General features: G+C 42.4%; 1 protein-coding gene across 3 annotated transcripts in view; it reads left to right on the top strand.

Moving 5' to 3' along the window:
• Positions 1-386: 386 nt before the first annotated feature.
• Positions 387-6,000, top strand: part of LOC149449248 (serine/threonine-protein phosphatase 2A regulatory subunit B'' subunit beta-like) — a 107,886-nt gene continuing 102,272 nt past the window's right edge. For all 3 annotated transcript variants that reach the window (XM_089693534.1, XM_089693531.1, XM_089693533.1), the window contains exon 1: positions 387-487. The gene's annotated coding sequence lies outside the window, so the exon portion shown is untranslated. The remainder of the gene's footprint in view (positions 488-6,000) is intronic.

Raw genomic sequence — 6,000 nt, 5'->3', positions numbered from 1 at the left:
CGGAACGCATTTATTGTTTTTTTATGTGTTCCTATGAGAAACCGCATTTCATTTTATGAATTTGTCGCAATACGAAAAGTCCCGCAGAACTCATTAAATTCGTAAATCGAGATACGCCTGTATAATAAACAAATGGGGTGCCTGGTGAGGACAAATGACCATTCTATGAAAAGGTGACCTTTGTATATAAACCTGACATGAGCTGTGCATTATACTAAGTGTAAACTGTAAGCTGGCTACCTTTGTATTTCTCATCCATGAATACACAGTGTTAGAGCAGAGGGAGAAGTGGCTTTAATGTCAGATTCCCATTTTTACACAGAACCTAAAAAAAGGAGGGAAGCCTGCCACAGAGAGGAGACACACATCCAGAGCGGGGAAAGTGATTGGAAGACGCCGTGTCATGTGACTAGCAGCCTCAAAACCAGGAAGTGTGTGCAGACAGGGAGCTGAGAAGTGTGGAGTAATAAAGACGGTGATAGAGCAGGTATTGTATACTATGAGGAGGGGTGACTGTGCTGTGTGTTAGAAGACGGTGAATGAGAGGGGTTACACGGCGAGCATCCAGTAGAGTGTCATAGAAAATCAATGGGACTGCAGAGAGGTGACTGTATCTAATAGTTGGTGCAGGGCTGTGCTAGGAGTTCCTCAGCATTCAGGTATCCTGGAGATGGTTGCTTCTTCCCACACTCCTACCATTGTTTGTATTCACTGTGCACTCCACAGCCCTCAGTGCTACCAGGCTATGTACTCCTCTCAGTGACTGGCTGCTTTGCTCATTCCAGCCAGCCTATTTCATTATTCATGCTTTGCATTTACTGAACGGATCTCAAAATTCACTCAGATGTGGTGCATGAGGCTCCATGCACACTAGTGGTTATTGTTTTGGTTTTTTTTGTATCTTTATTGAACAATTTTTCAAATAACAGGTAATATAAATCTGTATAATAATAATAATAATACAAAGGAACAATGTCCTGTCAAAATACATAGATTATAACAATGCAAATAACAAAGTTTATCGGACATGAAAGTAGAGTAGTTAGTGGATAATCTAGACCAGCCTTTCTCAATTGGACGTTTTTTTTTTTTTTCAGGGGTGCCTTGGCAAAATGTGTAAAAAGTGTCCAAAACTTGTATACAAGCCAGCGGGTGGATCAAGCCTGCCTTTTAGGTACTCAAAGCCACAGGTTTTCATTGTGCACCATTACCACCTTCTAGCCATCGGTGTCCTGACAACCAATGACGTCATCAAATGATAAGGAGGATGTCAGCTGCCTGCACAGCATGCTAGTTTGACCCTTTCCTTCAGTGCTGGGGTTACATCACTGAGCTAATGTGACACCCCCCCCCCCCCCCCCCCCGCCAGCGCTGATGGAGAGGTCCATCAGTGCTGGGGTCACATTAGCTCAGTGATGGAGAAGAGAAACACTGGTATACTAGTCAGTACCAGTGTGCAAAAGTGTATTTGCTTTGGATGTCTAATGTTGGGTGTCCTACATGTGTGGATGTTGCTGAGTTCTAAAAGCCCCCGGTCATTTCAAAATCGGGTGACCTGACGATTTCAGGTGCGATTTGCAAGACATCTGACACAGATGTCTATGCAAATCGCAACACGTACTACTTTTGAAATTGGTGCGGCTCTGACCAAGTTGGAACCACACTGACATGACCGCTCTAATAGCGTACAGTAAGGGGCAACTTGGCATACGGTTTGCAAATCGCATGCTAAGTCGCACCCCATGTGACTGGGGTGTAAAACCATTACACTAGGTTTTCGCTGTTTAGAATAGGGTGCCCCTTCAAAATGGGGTGCCTCAAGACTGTCCATAATTTTAAAGGGTGCCTTGACTAAAAAGATGTTGAAAAACACTGATCTAGACCAAGGTCCACAACCCTTATCTGGCACAGTGGCACTAGTGGGGGTTTTTGTGCTCAACAAACGCTGGATAAAAGAACACTGATAATAGCGTTTTTTGTTTTTTTGTTTTTTAGGAGCGTTAGCGTTTTTACAGTACCACTTTAGTAGAGTTTTTAGGAGCATTTAGCGGTTTTTTTTTTTTTTCTGCCGGAAAAACACTCCAAAAAAACACTAAAAAAACAATTTTTTTTTTTCTGCTCCTAGAAGCTGACGCTCAAAGCGCTAGTAATCTAAAGTAATGTGCATGGACACATAGGATAACACTATTTTGCTTCTAGGAGCAGAAAAAATGCTATTAAGGCCGCATTCACACTTGAGCTCAAAGCTCCAAAAACATTCAAACTTAAAATATCAATTGTTCTCTATGCTTCTAGAAACCTAAAAAAACACTAGTGTGCATGGAGCCTAATGCAGGCCATAGACGGGTCGAAAATCTACCGATTTTTCGAAGAAAAAAAAAAGAAAAATCTTTTTCTTGTTCGGTCGGCCGACGTTACCACCAACGGTAAAAAAAAATGGCTGACAAAATCATCATCTTCTGTCCCTTGCAGGTCACAGCTCATGCGCGGGTTTTTTATCGGTAAAACGATCTGCCTTTTTGCCCATAATTGCAGGGAAAATCGGCCACGAATTTTCTAACATGAACGATAAAAAAAATGCAAAAAACCTGGAAAAAACATCTGGCCAATTACCCCACTAACAGTGAGAAAATTGGCCGATTTTTTTTTTTTTTTTTTTTTTTTTTTTTTTTTTTCTCCTCCAGCCGATTTTCAACCCGTCTATGGCCAGCATTAGGCCGCATTCACACTTGAGTGTTTTTTAGCTCTCAAAAAACTCAAAAAAAAAATCAACTGTTCTCTATGGTGCCTGTTCACACCTGATCGCGTGAACAGGCACCATAGAGAACAATTGATTTTTTTTTTTTTAAGTTTGAGCGTTTTTGGAGCTTCAAGCTACAAAACACTTAAGTGTTAATGCAGCCTTAATAGCATTTTTTTCCTGGTCCTAGAATTCAGCATCCAGGAGCAGGAAAATAAATTGTTTTTGTAGAGTTTTTTTTGTGGACCACTTTTTACTAGCACAAAAAAACACTTCTAAACTCTACTAAAATGCTACTAACATCCTTTTTCTAGATTTTTCTTTTTTTTTCTACAGTACTGTCAAAACACTAATAAAACACTAACCCTCCTAAATGCTTCTAGACGCTACTAAAACGCTTTTAAACACTATTACCAGCATTTTTTATCCAGTGTTTTTCCAGCATTCTTTGAGCTTAAAGAAAAAAACTCGCTAGTATGCATGAAGCCTGAATCTGTTGTTCCATTGCTAATGAAATGCTGTACTGTTTCTGCACCACTATAGTATAGAGTTTGGGTTTGAATCTCCATTGATCTTGTAAACTGAAGCCCATGGGGTTGTTTTTTTTTTTTGGGGGGGGGTTGTTTTTGTTTTTTTTTCTGTTTGTTGCCTGTGTCGTTTTTTTCTTTAAATATTTTCATACGCTATATGAATATGTTAAAGGGCAGGTTCAAGTTTGTGACCCACCAGTCTAACCGAATTTACCATGCACACTGCATATCCAGATACTTGCCTCTGCCATACAGCGGCAGCCCTCTCCACTATGAAATCTTTTCCCGGGGCAAAGACTTTAAGGCTGGATTCACACCTTTTGCATTTTTCTTGATGCATTTTCCATCTAAATCGATGGAAATGTATAAAAACGCATGTCAGTGTTAATGTGCACCATGACACGTTGACATAAATACAACGTGATAATGCTTGTTGGCTTGCATTTTGATGTGTTTCCAGTTAGTCAATTGGAAAATATAGGGGGGAAAAACATAGGCATGGGGGGGGGGGTGAATCATATCTGTGTGTGGTGGTAATGTGCACAATAAAGGCATAGTTCACCTTTAACCAAGATAAGCAGATAAGGAGCATCTGTAGATTTAAAAAAAAAAAAACCCTACAGCTCTGATTAAAGTGATATCAAAAGCTTATTAATCATTTTTTTAATAACCTCACAGAGCAGCCCTGATCCTTCTGTTCTTGGGTTCCCCACTGGTGCCCCCACAACAAGCAGTTTGGTATGGGGGCACCTGCTGCTCCATGTGTCCATTCACATATGGAGCCGTGGCTTTGCCCTGCCCCCTCTCTTCTCATTGGCTCACTGGTTGTGATTGACAGCAGTGGGAACCAATTGCTCCCACTGCTGTCTCTTCCAATGAGCAGAGGGAGTCCCGGGATTGCCTCTAGTGCACATCGCTGGATAGAGAGGGGGGCTTAGGTAAATATTGGGGGAGCTGCTGCACAGAGAAGGTTTTTTTTTTTTTTTTTTTTTTTTACCTTCATGCATAGAATGCCTGAAGGTAAAAACCTTTAGCCTTTACAACCACTTTAAAGTTGAATAATGCCCTTGTTAAAGGTGTAACTCATTTACATACCTCCTGAAGCCTGACTAGAAAACTCCCAAGATGTTTTTAAGTGAGGCCTAGTCATTGCTGCTCACCTCCTCTATCACCGGAATGAGCTCTCAAATGCTGACCTCGGAGCTACTGCATCAGGTGAGGGAAAGGGCATTTGAGGTTTGATTTTTACCTCTTGGCGCAGGGCCGAATGCAAGTGTGCAGCTCACGGCGTCTGGGCCTAGACACCGAGCGGCCGCATAATTGTGTTCTATTAAAAAAAGGCATATGTGCTGAGAATATGCGCTCCCAGCACACATGGTGGTTATCACAAAATGGTCCCGATCTCCTCTTTCGATCGGGACCCTTCCTGTTCATGTGACCGTCGTGATGTCGTATCACGGTGGTCACATAACTCTAAATCCTGCCTCCCGGCTTCTGAAACCTTTAAAGGGCCAGGAGGCGCCAAGGGGTTAAAAGCTCACTCCTGTGATGGTGGAGGTGAGAAGCAATCACTTAGCAATGTGCAAGTGGTATTCCAGTCGGGCTTCAGGAGGTATGTAAATGGTCTACACCTATAACAAGGACATTATTCAACTTTAGTCAGAGCTGTACAGTGTTTTTTTTTACAATAAAACCCTTACCTACATAGGCAGTTTTTTTGTAAAGGTGAACTAACCCTTTAAAACAGTTTAAATGGCACACACAGTCTGCATTGCAGTCAGGGTTTTTTCCTCCGAAAATATGTGCAGGAAGTCCATCACGACCCCCAGAACCCCCCTCAGTCCAAACACGAACTCCCCAGACTGCATCAAATAGTGGGTTTGGTCAAATCTCATTAAAATTTGGAGGATCTTAAATTGGGCAATAAATACATTATGTACAGGGGTTACACACGGAGTGCATAGTTTAAGGGTGCACTGCGTAACATGTTCATGTGTGCGTTACCCACAGAGTGCAGAGTTTAGCCTTCTTCAACAGCTGTTTAACTCTGCATCCACCATCCACATCTTACTTTTAACCCTCTTCAGCAATGACCTCTGAATGCAACCCTCCCAATTCCCCCCATCTTCTCCCCTCCCCTTAAAAGCTCCACCATCTTCCACTTGTCTTACTTTTGTTGCTGTATTAGGTTGAAGTACCCAGTCAGCTATAGTACTTCCCCGCACCCTGTAAGTAGCTCCGACTCTCTCACTTGCATGGAGATCATCCAGTGGGGTTGTCGGCATGTGCATGACACCTGCATCTCCCTTGTCCCCATCCTGCGCTCAGTGGGAGCTGCTCAGGAGTTCAGATCTGTAGGATACAAGCTGTCACTTCTAAACCCAGAAGCCGTACTTCAGCACTTACAAGTGATAATGGTGAGCTGGGACTAGAGGGTCTGAGCCAGAGGTGGTGGAAATGAGTTCCACTAGTTCCAGCTGAAAAGAGAGCCCTGATTGAAGCACACCACAATGTACAAACTCTCACTACCATATATTGTGTGCTGCGTCTGCCAAAATGCTAAATGTTGGGGGTTGTTTGTTTGTTTTTTTTCTTTCTTTCTCTCTCTCTATTCTGATGTTTGCAGCCCATTCAAAATCTAAGTGCTGCTTTAATGCCTTGCATATTAATGCACAAGAAGGACTAAGTGTGACTGGGCCATAAAGCTTTGCACTAATACGCAAGGCTCAC

Source organism: Staurois parvus, unplaced genomic scaffold (genome assembly GCF_062004578.1).
Source record: "Staurois parvus isolate SC_StPar_1 unplaced genomic scaffold, SC_StPar_1.0 ptg000634l, whole genome shotgun sequence".
Classification (NCBI taxonomy): Eukaryota; Metazoa; Chordata; class Amphibia; order Anura; family Ranidae; genus Staurois; species Staurois parvus.
Note: the sequence above shows the minus strand (reverse complement) of the source record. Positions and strands in the feature narration are given on the sequence as shown.